The sequence below is a fragment of the Chiloscyllium punctatum genome, unplaced genomic scaffold (assembly GCF_047496795.1).
Source record: "Chiloscyllium punctatum isolate Juve2018m unplaced genomic scaffold, sChiPun1.3 scaffold_56, whole genome shotgun sequence".
NCBI lineage: Eukaryota > Metazoa > Chordata > Chondrichthyes > Orectolobiformes > Hemiscylliidae > Chiloscyllium > Chiloscyllium punctatum.
Genome location: NW_027309791.1, coordinates 67,999 through 81,934, shown reverse-complemented (window position 1 = coordinate 81,934; position 13,936 = coordinate 67,999).

Genomic DNA, 13,936 nt, shown 5'->3' with positions numbered 1-13,936 from the left:
CAGAGATGCGAGAAACAGAGGGGCTGAAACAGAGGGCGAGAAACAGAGGGGCTGAAACGGAGGGCGAGAAACAGAGGGCGAGAAACAGAGGGACTGAAACAGAGGGGCTAAAACAGAGGGGCTGAAACAGAGGGCGAGAAACAGAGGGTCTGAAACAGAGGGTGAGAAACAGAGGGGCTGAAACAGAGGGCGAGAAACAGAGGGGCTGAAAGAGAGGGGCTGAAACAGTGGGGCTGAAACAGAGGGGCTGAAACAGAGGGCGAGAAATAGAGGGGCTGAAACAGAGGGTGAGAAACAGAGGGGCTGAAACAGAGCGCGAGAAACAGAGGGGCTGAAACAGAGGGCGCGAAACAGAGGGGCTGAAACAGAGGGGCTGAAACAGAGGGCAAGAAACTGAGGGGCTGAAACAGAGGGCGAGAATCAGAGGGGCTGAAACAGAGTGCGAGAAACAGAGGGGCTGAATCAGAGGGGCTGAAACAGAAGGCGAGAAACAGAAAGACTGAAACAGAGGGCGAGAAACAGAGGGGCTGAAACAGAGGGGCTGAAACAGATGGTGAGAAACAGAGGGGATTAAACAGAGGGCGAGAAACAGAGGGGCTGAAACAGAGGGGCTGAAACAGAGGGGCTGAATCAGAGGGGCTGATTCAGAGGGGCTGAAACAGAGGGGCTGAATCAGAGGGGCTGAAACAGAGGGCGAGAAACAGAGGGGCTGAAACAGAGGGCGAGAAACAGACGGGCAGAAACAGAGGGCAAGAAACAGAGGGGCTGAAACAGAGGGGCTGAAACAGAGAGCGCCAAACAGAGGGACTGAAACAGAGGGCGAGAAACAGAGGGGCTGAAACAGAGGGCGAGAAACAGAGGGGCTGAAACAGAGGGCGAGAAACAGAGGGGCTGAAACAGAGGGCAAGAAACAGAGGGGCTGAAACTGAGTGGCTGAAACAGAAGGGCTGAAACAGAGGGGCTGAAACAGAGGGCGAGAAACAGAGGGGCTGAATCAGAGGGGCTGAAACAGAGGGGCTGAAACAGAGGGGCTGAATCAGAGGGGCTGAAACAGAGGGGCTGAATCAGAGGGGCTGAAACAGAGGGCGAGAAACAGAGGGGCTGAAACAGAGGGCGAGAAACAGAGGGGCTGAAACAGAGGGCGAGAAACAGATGGGATGAAACAGAGGGGCTGAAACAGAGGGGCTGAAATAGAGGGGCTGAAACAAAGGGGCTGAAACAGAGGGGCTGATTCAGAGGGGCTGACACAGAGTGCGAGAAACAGAGGGGCTGAAACAGAGGGCGAGAAAAAGAGGGGCTGAAACAGAGGGCGAGAAACAGAGGGGCTGAAACAGGGGGGCTGAAACAGAGGGGCTGAAACAGAGGGCAAGAAACAGAGAGGCTGAAACATAGGGCGAGAAACAGAGGGGCTGAAACAGAGGGCAAGAAACAGAGGGGCTGAATCAGAGATGCGAGAAACAGAGGGGCTGAAACAGAGGGCGAGAAACAGAGGGGCTGAAACGGAGGGCGAGAAACAGAGGGCGAGAAACAGAGGGACTGAAACAGAGGGGCTGAAACAGAGGGGCTGAAACAGAGGGCGAGAAACAGAGGGGCTGAAACAGAGGGTGAGAAACAGAGGGGCTGAAACAGAGGGCGAGAAACAGAGGGGCTGAAACAGAGGGGCTGAAACAGTGGGGCTGAAACAGAGGGGCTGAAACAGAGGGCGAGAAATAGAGGGGCTGAAACAGAGGGTGAGAAACAGAGGGGCTGAAACAGAGCGCGAGAAACAGAGGGGCTGAAACAGAGGGCGCGAAACAGAGGGGCTGAAACAGAGGGGCTGAAACAGAGGGCAAGAAACTGAGGGGCTGAAACAGAGGGCGAGAATCAGAGGGGCTGAAACAGAGTGCGAGAAACAGAGGGGCTGAATCAGAGGGGCTGAAACAGAAGGCGAGAAACAGAAAGACTGAAACAGAGGGCGAGAAACAGAGGGGCTGAAACAGAGGGGCTGAAACAGATGGTGAGAAACAGAGGGGATTAAACAGAGGGCGAGAAACAGAGGGGCTGAAACAGAGGGGCTGAAACAGAGGGGCTGAATCAGAGGGGCTGATTCAGAGGGGCTGAAACAGAGGTGCTGAATCAGAGGGGCTGAAACAGAGGGCGAGAAACAGAGTGGCTGAAACAGAGGGCGAGAAACAGACGGGCAGAAACAGAGGGCAAGAAACAGAGGGGCTGAAACAGAGGGGCTGAAACAGAGAGCGCCAAACAGAGGGACTGAAACAGAGGGCGAGAAACAGAGGGGCTGAAACAGAGGGCGAGAAACAGAGGGGCTGAAACAGAGGGCGAGAAACAGAGGGGCTGAAACAGAGGGCAAGAAACAGAGGGGCTGAAACTGAGTGGCTGAAACAGAAGGGCTGAAACAGAGGGGCTGAAACAGAGGGCGAGAAACAGAGGGGCTGAATCAGAGGGGCTGAAACAGAGGGGCTGAAACAGAGGGGCTGAATCAGAGGGGCTGAAACAGAGGGGCTGAATCAGAGGGGCTGAAACAGAGGGCGAGAAACAGAGGGGCTGAAACAGAGGGCGAGAAACAGAGGGGCTGAAACAGAGGGCGAGAAACAGATGGGATGAAACAGAGGGGCTGAAACAGAGGGGCTGAAATAGAGGGGCTGAAACAAAGGGGCTGAAACAGAGGGGCTGCAACAGAGGGGCTGACACAGAGTGCGAGAAACAGAGTGGCTGAAACAGAGGGCGAGAAAAAGAGGGGCTGAAACAGAGGGCGAGAAACAGAGGGGCTGAAACAGGGGGGCTGAAACAGAGGGGCTGAAACAGAGGGCAAGAAACAGAGAGGCTGAAACATAGGGCGAGAAACAGAGGGGCTGAAACAGAGGGCAAGAAACAGAGGGGCTGAATCAGAGATGCGAGAAACAGAGGGGCTGAAACAGAGGGCGAGAAACAGAGGGGCTGAAACGGAGGGCGAGAAACAGAGGGCGAGAAACAGAGGGACTGAAACAGAGGGGCTGAAACAGAGGGGCTGAAACAGAGGGCGAGAAACAGAGGGGCTGAAACAGAGGGTGAGAAACAGAGGGGCTGAAACAGAGGGCGAGAAACAGAGGGGCTGAAACAGAGGGGCTGAAACAGTGGGGCTGAAACAGAGGGGCTGAAACAGAGGGCGAGAAATAGAGGGGCTGAAACAGAGGGTGAGAAACAGAGGGGCTGAAACAGAGCGCGAGAAACAGAGGGGCTGAAACAGAGGGCGCGAAACAGAGGGGCTGAAACAGAGGGGCTGAAACAGAGGGGCTGAAACAGAGGGCAAGAAACTGAGGGGCTGAAACAGAGGGCGAGATCAGAGGGGCTGAAACAGAGTGCGAGAAACAGAGGGGCTGAATCAGAGGGGCTGAAACAGAGGGCGAGAAACAGAAAGACTGAAACAGAGGGCGAGAAACAGAGGTGCTGAAACAGAGGGGCTGAAACAGATGGTGAGAAACAGAGGGGATTAAACAGAGGGCGAGAAACAGAGGGGCTGAAACAGAGGGGCTGAAACAGAGGGGCTGAATCAGAGGGGCTGAAACAGAGGGCGAGAAACAGAGTGGCTGAAACAGAGGGCGAGAAACAGACGGGCAGAAACAGAGGGCGAGAAACAGAGGGGCTGAAACAGAGGGGCTGAAACAGAGAGCGCAAAACAGAGGGACTGAAACAGAGGGCGAGAAACAGAGGGGCTGAAACAGACGGCGAGAAACAGAGGGGCTGAAACAGAGGGCGAGAAACAGAGGGGCTGAAACAGAGGGCAAGAAACAGAGGGGCTGAAACTGAGTGGCTGAAACAGAAGGGCTGAAACAGAGGGGCTGAAACAGAGGGCGAGAAACAGAGGGGCTGAGTCAGAGGGGCTGAAACAGAGGGGCTGAATCAGAGGGGCTGAATCAGAGGGCGAGAAACAGAGGGGCTGAAACAGAGGGCGAGAAACAGAGGGGCTGAAACAGAGGGCGAGAAACAGAGGGGCTGAAACAGAGGGGCTGAAACAGAGTGGCTGAAACAGAGGGCGAGAAACAGAGACGTTGAAACAGAGGGCGAGAAACAGAGGGGCTGAAACAGAGGGCGAGAAACAGAGGGGCTGAAACAGAGGGCGAGAAAAAGAGGGGCTGAAACAGAGGGGCTGAAACAGACGGGCTGAAACAGAGGGCAAAAAACAGAGGGGCTGAAACAGAAGGCAAGAAACAGAGGGTGAGAAACAGAGGGCGAGAAACAGAGGGGCTGAAACAGAGGGCAAAAAACAGAGGGTGAGAAACAGAGGGCGAGAAACAGAGGGTGAGAAACAGAGGGCGAGAAACAGATGGGATAAAACAGAGGGGCTGAAACAGAGGGGCTGAAATAGAGGGGCTGAAACAAAGGGGCTGAAACAGAGAGGCTGCAACAGAGGGGCTGAATCAGAGGGGCTGACACAGAGTGCGAGAAACAGAGGGGCTGAAACAGAGGGCGAGAAAAAGAGGGGCTGAAACAGAGGGCGAGAAACAGAGGGGCTGAAACAGGGGGGCTGAAACAGAGGGGCTGAAACAGAGGGCGAGAAACAGAGAGGCTGAAACATAGGGCGAGAAACAGAGGGGCTGAAACAGAGAGCAAGAAACAGAGGGGCTGAATCAGAGATGCGAGAAACAGAGGGGCTGAAACAGAGGGCGAGAAACAGAGGGGCTGAAACGGAGGGCGAGAAACAGAGGGCGAGAACCAGAGGGACTGAAACAGAGGGGCTGAAACAGAGGGGCTGAAACAGAGGTCGAGAAACAGAGGGCGAGAAACAGAGAGGCTGAAACAGAGGGGCTGAAACAGAGGGGCTGAAACAAAGCGGCTGATACAGAGGGTGAGAAACAGAGGGGCTGAAACAGAGGGCGAGAAACAGAGTCGCTGAAACATGGCGAGAAACAGAGGGGCTGAAACAGAGGGGCTGAAACAGTGGGGCTGAAACAGAGGGGCTGAAACAGAGGGCGAGAAACAGAGGGGCTGAAACAGAGGGCGAGAAACAGAGGGGCTGAAACAGAGGGCGAGAAACAGAGGGGCTGAAACAGAGGGGCTGAAACAGAGGGGCTGAAACAGAGGGCGAGAAACAGAGGGGCTGAAACAGAGGGGCTGAAACAGAAGGGGCTGAATCAGAGGGGCTGATTCAGAGGGGCTGAAACAGAGGGGCTGAATCAGAGAGCCTGAAACAGAGGGCGAGAAACAGAGGGGCTGAAACAGAGGGCGAAAAACAGAGGGGCTGAAACAGAGGGCGAGAAACAGAGGGGATGAAACAGAGGGGCTGAAACAGAGGGGCTGAAACAGAGGGGCTGAATCAGAGGGGCTGAAACAGAGGGGCTGAATCAGAGGGGCTGAAACAGAGGGCGAGAAACAGAGGGGCTGAAACAGAGGGCGAGAAACAGAGGGGCTGAAACAGAGGGGCTGAAACAGAGTGGCTGAAACAGAGGGCGAGAAACAGAGAGGTTGAAACAGAGGGCGAGAAACAGAGGGGCTGAAACAGAGGGCGAGAAACAGAGGGGCTGAAACAGAGGGCGAGAAACAGAGGGGCTGAAACAGAGGGGCTGAAACAGAGGGGCTGAAACAGAGGGCAAAAAACAGAGGGGCTGAAACAGAGGGCGAGAAACAGAGGGTGAGAAACAGAGGGCGAGAAACAGATGGGATGAAACAGAGGGGCTGAAACAGAGGGGCTGAAATAGAGGGGCTGAAACAAAGGGGCTGAAACAGAGGGGCTGCAACAGAGGGGCTGAATCAGAGGGGCTGACACAGAGTGCGAGAAACAGAGGGGCTGAAACATAGGGCGAGAAAAAGAGGGGCTGAAACAGAGGGCGAGAAACAGAGGGGCTGAAACAGGGGGGCTGAAACAGAGGGGCTGAAACAGAGGGAGAGAAACAGAGAGGCTGAAACATAGGGCGAGAAACAGAGGGGCTGAAACAGAGGGCAAGAAACAGAGGGGCTGAATCAGAGATGCGAGAAACAGAGGGGCTGAAACAGAGGGCGAGAAACAGAGGGGCTGAAACGGAGGGCGAGAAACAGAGGGCGAGAAACAGAGGGACTGAAACAAAGGGGCTGAAACAGAGGGGCTGAAACAGAGGGCGAGAAACAGAGGGGCTGAAACAGAGGGTGAGAAACAGAGGGGCTGAAACAGAGGGCGAGAAACAGAGGGGCTGAAACAGAGGGGCTGAAACAGTGGGGCTGAAACAGAGGGGCTGAAACAGAGGGCGAGAAATAGAGGGGCTGAAACAGAGGGTGAGAAACAGAGGGGCTGAAACAGAGCGCGAGAAACAGAGGGGCTGAAACAGAGGGCGCGAAACAGAGGGGCTGAAACAGAGGGGCTGAAACAGAGGGGCTGAAACAGAGGGCAAGAAACTGAGGGGCTGAAACAGAGGGCGAGAATCAGAGGGGCTGAAACAGAGTGCGAGAAACAGAGGGGCTGAGTCAGAGGGGCTGAAACAGAGGGCGAGAAACAGAAAGACTGAAACAGAGGGCGAGAAACAGAGGGGCTGAAACAGAGGGGCTGAAACAGATGGCGAGAAACAGAGGGGATTAAACAGAGGGCGAGAAACAGAGGGGCTGAAACAGAGGGGCTGAAACAGAGGGGCTGAATCAGAGGGGCTGATTCAGAGGGGCTGAAACAGAGGGGCTGAATCAGAGGGGCTGAAACAGAGGGCGAGAAACAGAGTGGCTGAAACAGAGGGCGAGAAACAGACGGGCAGAAACAGAGGGCGAGAAACAGAGGGGCTGAAACAGAGGGGCTGAAACAGAGAGCGCCAAACAGAGGGACTGAAACAGAGGGCGAGAAACAGAGGGGCTGAAACAGACGGCGAGAAATAGAGGGGCTGAAACAGAGGGCGAGAAACAGAGGGGCTGAAACAGAGGGCGAGAAACAGAGGGGCTGAAACAGAGGGCAAGAAACAGAGGGGCTGAAACTGAGTGGCTGCAACAGAAGGGCTGAAACAGAGGGGCTGAAACAGAGGGCGAGAAACAGAGGGGCTGAATCAGAGGGGCAGAATCAGAGGAGCTGAAACAGAGGGGCTGAAACAGAGGGCGAGAAACAGAGGGGCTGAAACAGAGGGCGAGAAACAGAGGGCGAGAAACAGAGAGGCTGAAACAGAGGGGCTGAAACAGAGGGGCTGAAACAAAGCGGCTGATACAGAGGGTGAGAAACAGAGGGGCTGAAACAGAGGGCGAGAAACAGAGTCGCTGAAACATGGCGAGAAACAGAGGGGCTGAAACACAGGGGCTGAAACAGAGGGGCTGAAACAGAGGGGCTGAAACAGAGGGCGAGAAACAGAGGGGCTGAAACAGAGGGCGAGAAACAGAGGGGCTGAAACAGAGGGCGAGAAACAGTGGGGCTGAAACAGAGGGCGAGAAACAGAGGGGCTGAAACAGAGGGCGAGAAACAGAGGGGCTGAAACAGAGGGCGAGAAACAGAGGGGCTGAAACAGAGAGGCTGAAACAGAGGGGCTGAAACAGAGGGGCTGAAACAGAGGGGCTGAATCAGAGGGGCTGATTCAGAGGGGCTGAAACAGAGGGGCTGAATCAGAGAGCCTGAAACAGAGGGCGAGAAACAGAGGGGCTGAAACAGAGGGCGAAAAACAGAGGGGCTGAAACAGAGGGCGAGAAACAGAGGGGATGAAACAGAGGGGCTAAAACAGAGGGGCTGAAACAGAGGGGCTGAAACAGAGGGGCTGAAACAGAGGGCGAGAAACAGAGAGGCTGAAACAGAGGGGCTGAAACAGAGGGGCTGAAACAAAGCGGCTGATACAGAGGGTGAGAAACAGAGGGGCTGAAACAGAGGGCGAGAAACAGAGTCGCTGAAACATGGCGAGAAACAGAGGGGCTGAAACAGAGGGGCTGAAACAGAGGGGCTGAAACAGAGGGGCTGAAACAGAGGGCGAGAAACAGAGGGGCTGAAACAGAGGGCGAGAAACAGAGGGGCTGAAACAGAGGGCGAGAAACAGTGGGGCTGAAACAGAGGGCGAGAAACAGAGGGGCTGAAACAGAGGGCGAGAAACAGAGGGGCTGAAACAGAGGGCGAGAAACAGAGGGGCTGAAACAGAGAGGCTGAAACAGAGGGGCTGAAACAGAGGGCGAGAAACAGAGAGGCTCAAACAGAGGGCGAGAAACAGAGGGGCTGAAACAGAGGGGCTGAAACAGAGGGGCTGAATCAGAGGGGCTGATTCAGAGGGGCTGAAACAGAGGGGCTGAATCAGAGAGCCTTAAACAGAGGGCGAGAAACAGAGGGGCTGAAACAGAGGGCGAAAAACAGAGGGGCTTAAACAGAGGGCGAGAAACAGAGGGGATGAAACAGAGGGGCTAAAACAGAGGGGCTGAAACAGAGGGGCTGAATCAGAGTGGCTGAAACAGAGGAGCTGGATCAGAGGGGCTGAAACAGAGGGCGAGAAACAGAGGGGCTGAATCAGAGGGGCTGAAACAGAGGGGCTGAATCAGAGGGGCTGAAACAGAGGGCGAGAAACAGAGGGGCTGAAACAGAGGGCGAGAAACAGAGGGGCTGAAACAGAGGGCGAGAAACAGAGGGGCTGAAACAGAGGGGCTGAAACAGAGTGGCTGAAACAGAGGGCGAGAAACAGAGACGTTGAAACAGAGGGCGAGAAACAGAGGGGCTGAAACAGAGGGCGAGAAACAGAGGGGCTGAAACAGAGGGCGAGAAACAGAGGGGCTGAAACAGAGGGGCTGAAACAGAGGGGCTGAAACAGAGGGCAAAAAACAGAGGGGCTGAAACAGAAGGCGAGAAACAGAGGGTGAGAAACAGAGGGCGAGAAACAGAGGGGCTGAAACAGAGGGCAAAAAACAGAGGGTGAGAAACAGAGGGCGAGAAACAGAGGGTGAGAAACAGAGGGCGAGAAACAGATGGGATGAAACAGAGGGGCTGAAACAGAGGGGCTGAAATAGAGGGGCTGAAACAAAGGGGCTGAAACAGAGGGGCTGACACAGAGTGCGAGAAACAGAGGGGCTGAAACAGAGGGCGAGAAAAAGAGGGGCTGAAACAGAGAGCGAGAAACAGAGGGGCTGAAACAGGGGGGCTGAAACAGAGGGGCTGAAACAGAGGGCGAGAAACAGAGAGGCTGAAACATAGGGCGAGAAACAGAGGGGCTGAAACAGAGAGCAAGAAACAGAGGGGCTGAATCAGAGATGCGAGAAACAGAGGGGCTGAAACAGAGGGCGAGAAACAGAGGGGCTGAAACGGAGGGCGAGAAACAGAGGGCGAGAACCAGAGGGACTGAAACAGAGGGGCTGAAACAGAGGGGCTGAAACAGAGGTCGAGAAACAGTGGGCGAGAAACAGAGAGGCTGAAACAGAGGGGCTGAAACAGAGGGGCTGAAACAAAGCGGCTGATACAGAGGGTGAGAAACAGAGGGGCTGAAACAGAGGGCGAGAAACAGAGTCGCTGAAACATGGCGAGAAACAGAGGGGCTGAAACAGAGGGGCTGAAACAGTGGGGCTGAAACAGAGGGGCTGAAACAGAGGGCGAGAAACAGAGGGGCTGAAACAGAGGGCGAGAAACAGAGGGGCTGAAACAGAGGGCGAGAAACAGAGGGGCTGAAACAGAGGGGCTGAAACAGAGGGGCTGAAACAGAGGGCGAGAAACAGAGGGGCTGAAACAGAGGGGCTGAAACAGAAGGGGCTGAATCAGAGGGGCTGATTCAGAGGGGCTGAAACAGAGGGGCTGAATCAGAGAGCCTGAAACAGAGGGCGAGAAACAGAGGGGCTGAAACAGAGGGTGAAAAACAGAGGGGCTGAAACAGAGGGCGAGAAACAGAGGGGATGAAACAGAGGGGCTGAAACAGAGGGGCTGAAACAGAGGGGCTGAATCAGAGGGGCTGAAACAGAGGGGCTGAATCAGAGGGGCTGAAACAGAGGGCGAGAAACAGAGGGGCTGAAACAGAGGGCGAGAAACAGAGGGGCTGAAACAGAGTGGCTGAAACAGAGGGCGAGAAACAGAGCGGTTGAAACAGAGGGCGAGAAACAGAGGGGCTGAAACAGAGGGCGAGAAACAGAGGGGCTGAAACAGAGGGCGAGAAACAGAGGGGCTGAAACAGAGGGGCTGAAACAGAGGGGCTGAAACAGAGGGCAAAAAACAGAGGGGCTGAAACAGAGGGCGAGAAACAGAGGGTGAGAAACAGAGGGCGAGAAACAGATGGGATGAAACAGAGGGGCTGAAACAGAGGGGCTGAAATAGAGGGGCTGAAACAAAGGGGCTGAAACAGAGGGGCTGCAACAGAGGGGCTGAATCAGAGGGGCTGACACAGAGTGCGAGAAACAGAGGGGCTGAAACAGAGGGCGAGAAAAAGAGGGGCTGAAACAGAGGGCGAGAAACAGAGGGGCTGAAACAGGGGGGCTGAAACAGAGGGGCTGAAACAGAGGGAGAGAAACAGAGAGGCTGAAACATAGGGCGAGAAACAGAGGGGCTGAAACAGAGGGCAAGAAACAGAGGGGCTGAATCAGAGATGCGAGAAACAGAGGGGCTGAAACAGAGGGCGAGAAACAGAGGGGCTGAAACGGAGGGCGAGAAACAGAGGGCGAGAAACAGAGGGACTGAAACAGAGGGGCTGAAACAGAGGGGCTGAAACAGAGGGCGAGAAACAGAGGGGCTGAAACAGAGGGTGAGAAACAGAGGGGCTGAAACAGAGGGCGAGAAACAGAGGGGCTGAAACAGAGGGGCTGAAACAGTGGGGCTGAAACAGAGGGGCTGAAACAGAGGGCGAGAAATAGAGGGGCTGAAACAGAGGGTGAGAAACAGAGGGGCTGAAACAGAGCGCGAGAAACAGAGGGGCTGAAACAGAGGGCGTGAAACAGAGGGGCTGAAACAGAGGGGCTGAAACAGAGTGGCTGAAACAGAGGGCAAGAAACTGAGGGGCTGAAACAGAGGGCGAGAATCAGAGGGGCTGAAACAGAGTGCGAGAAACAGAGGGGCTGAATCAGAGGGGCTGAAACAGAGGGCGAGAAACAGAAAGACTGAAACAGAGGGCGAGAAACAGAGGGGCTGAAACAGAGGGGCTGAAACAGATGGTGAGAAACAGAGGGGATTAAACAGAGGGCGAGAAACAGAGGGGCTGAAACAGAGGGGCTGAAACAGAGGGGCTGAATCAGAGGGGCTGATTCAGAGGGGCTGAAACAGAGGGGCTGAATCAGAGGGGCTGAAACAGAGGGCGAGAAACAGAGTGGCTGAAACAGAGGGCGAGAAACAGACGGGCAGAAACAGAGGGCGAGAAACAGAGGGGCTGAAACAGAGGGGCTGAAACAGAGAGCGCCAAACAGAGGGACTGAAACAGAGGGCGAGAAACAGAGGGGCTGAAACAGACGGCGAGAAACAGAGGGGCTGAAACAGAGGGCGAGAAACAGAGGGGCTGAAACAGAGGGCAAGAAACAGAGGGGCTGAAACTGAGTGGCTGAAACAGAAGGGCTGAAACAGAGGGGCAGAAACAGAGGGCGAGAAACAGAGGGGCTGAATCAGAGGGGCAGAATCAGAGGAGCTGAAACAGAGGGGCTGAAACAGAGGGCGAGAAACAGAGGGGCTGAAACAGAGGGCGAGAAACAGAGGGCGAGAAACAGAGAGGCTGAAACAGAGGGGCTGAAACAGAGGGGCTGAAACAAAGCGGCTGATACAGAGGGTGAGAAACAGAGGGGCTGAAAAAGAGGGCGAGAAACAGAGTCGCTGAAACATGGCGAGAAACAGAGGGGCTGAAACAGAGGGGCTGAAAGAGAGGGGCTGAAACAGAGGGGCTGAAACAGAGGGCGAGAAACAGAGGGGCTGAAACAGAGGGCGAGAAACAGAGGGGCTGAAACAGAGGGCGAGAAACAGTGGGGCTGAAACAGAGGGCGAGAAACAGAGGGGCTGAAACAGAGGGCGAGAAACAGAGGGGCTGAAACAGAGGGCGAGAAACAGAGGGGCTGAAACAGAGGGGTTGAAACAGAGGGGCTGAAACAGAGGGGTTGAAACAGAGGGGCTGAAACAGAGGGCGAGAAACAGAGAGGCTCAAACAGAGGGCGAGAAACAGAGGGGCTGAATCAGAGGGGCTGATTCAGAGGGGCTGAAACAGAGGGGCTGAATCAGAGAGCCTGAAACAGAGGGCGAGAAACAGAGGGGCTGAAACAGAGGGCGAAAAACAGAGGGGCTGAAACAGAGGGCGAGAAACAGAGGGGATGAAACAGAGGGGCTGAAACAGAGGGCGAGAAACAGAGGGCGAGAAACAGAGAGGCTGAAACAGAGGGGCTGAAACAGAGGGGCTGAAACAGAGGGCGAGAAACAGAGGGGCTGAAACAGAGGGCGAGAAACAGAGGGGCTGAAACAGAGGGCGAGAAACAGAGGGGCTGAAACAGAGGGGCTTAAACAGAGTGGCTGAAACAGAGGGCGAGAAACAGAGGGGCTGAAACAGAGGGCGAAAAACAGAGGGGCTGAAACAGAGGGCGAGAAACAGAGGGGATGAAACAGAGGGGCTGAAACAGAGGGGCTGAAACAGAGGGGCTGAATCAGAGTGGCTGAAACAGAGGGGCTGGATCAGAGGGGCTGAAACAGAGGGCGAGAAACAGAGGGGCTGAAACAGAGGGCGAGAAACAGAGGGGCTGAAACAGAGGGCGAGAAACAGAGGGGATGAAACAGAGGGGCTGAAACAGAGTGGCTGAAACAGAGGGCGAGAAACAGAGAGGTTGAAACAGAGGGCGAGAAACAGAGGGGCTGAAACAGAGGGCGAGAAACAGAGGGGCTGAAACAGAGGGCGAGAAACAGAGGGGCTGAAACAGAGGGGCTGAAACAGACGGGCTGAAACAGAGGGCAAAAAACAGAGGGGCTGAAACAGAGGGCGAGAAACAGAGGGTGAGAAACAGAGGGCGAGAAACAGAGGGGCTGAAACAGAGGGCAAAAAACAGAGGGGCTGAAACAGAGGGCGAGAAACAGAGGGTGAGAAACAGAGGGCGAGAAACAGATGGGATGAAACAGAGGGGCTGAAACAGAGGGGCTGAAACAGAGGGGCTGAAATAGAGGGGCTGAAACAAAGGGGCTGAAACAGAGGGGCTGCAACAGAGGGGCTGAATCAGAGGGGCTGACACAGAGTGCGAGAAACAGAGGGCGAGAAAAAGAGGGGCTGAAACAGAGGGCGAGAAACAGAGGGGCTGAAACAGGGGGGCTGAAACAGAGGGGCTGAAACAGAGGGCGAGAAACAGAGAGGCTGAAACATAGGGCGAGAAACAGAGGGGCTGAAACAGAGGGCAAGAAACAGAGGGGCTGAATCAGAGATGCGAGAAACAGAGGGGCTGAAACAGAGGGCGAGAAACAGAGGGGCTGAAACGGAGGGCGAGAAACAGAGGGCGAGAACCAGAGGGACTGAAACAGAGGGGCTGAAACAGAGGGGCTGAAACAGAGGGCGAGAAACAGAGGGGCTGAAACAGAGGGCGAGAAACAGAGGGGCTGAAACAGAGGGCGAGAAACAGAGGGGCTGAAACAGAGGGGCTGAAACAGTGGGGCTGAAACAGAGGGGCTGAAACAGAGGGCGAGAAATAGAGGGGTTGAAACAGAGGGCGAGAAACAGAGGGGCTGAAACAGAGCGCGAGAAACAGAGGGGCTGAAACAGAGGGCGCGAAACAGAGGGGCTGAAACAGAGGGGCTGAAACAGAGGGGCTGAAACAGAGGGCGAGAAACAGAAAGACTGAAACAGAGGGCGAGAAACAGAGGGGCTGAAACAGAGGGGCTGAAACAGATGGTGAGAAACAGAGGGGATTAAACAGAGGGCGAGAAACAGAGGGGCTGAAACAGAGGGGCTGAAACAGAGGGGCTGAATCAGAGGGGCTGATTCAGAGGGGCTGAAACAGAGGGGCTGAATCAGAGGGGCTGAAACAGAGGGCGAGAAACAGAGTGGCTGAAACAGAGGGCGAGAAACAGACGGGCAGAAACAGAGGGCGAGAAACAGAGGGGCTGAAACAGAGGGGCTGAAACAGAGAG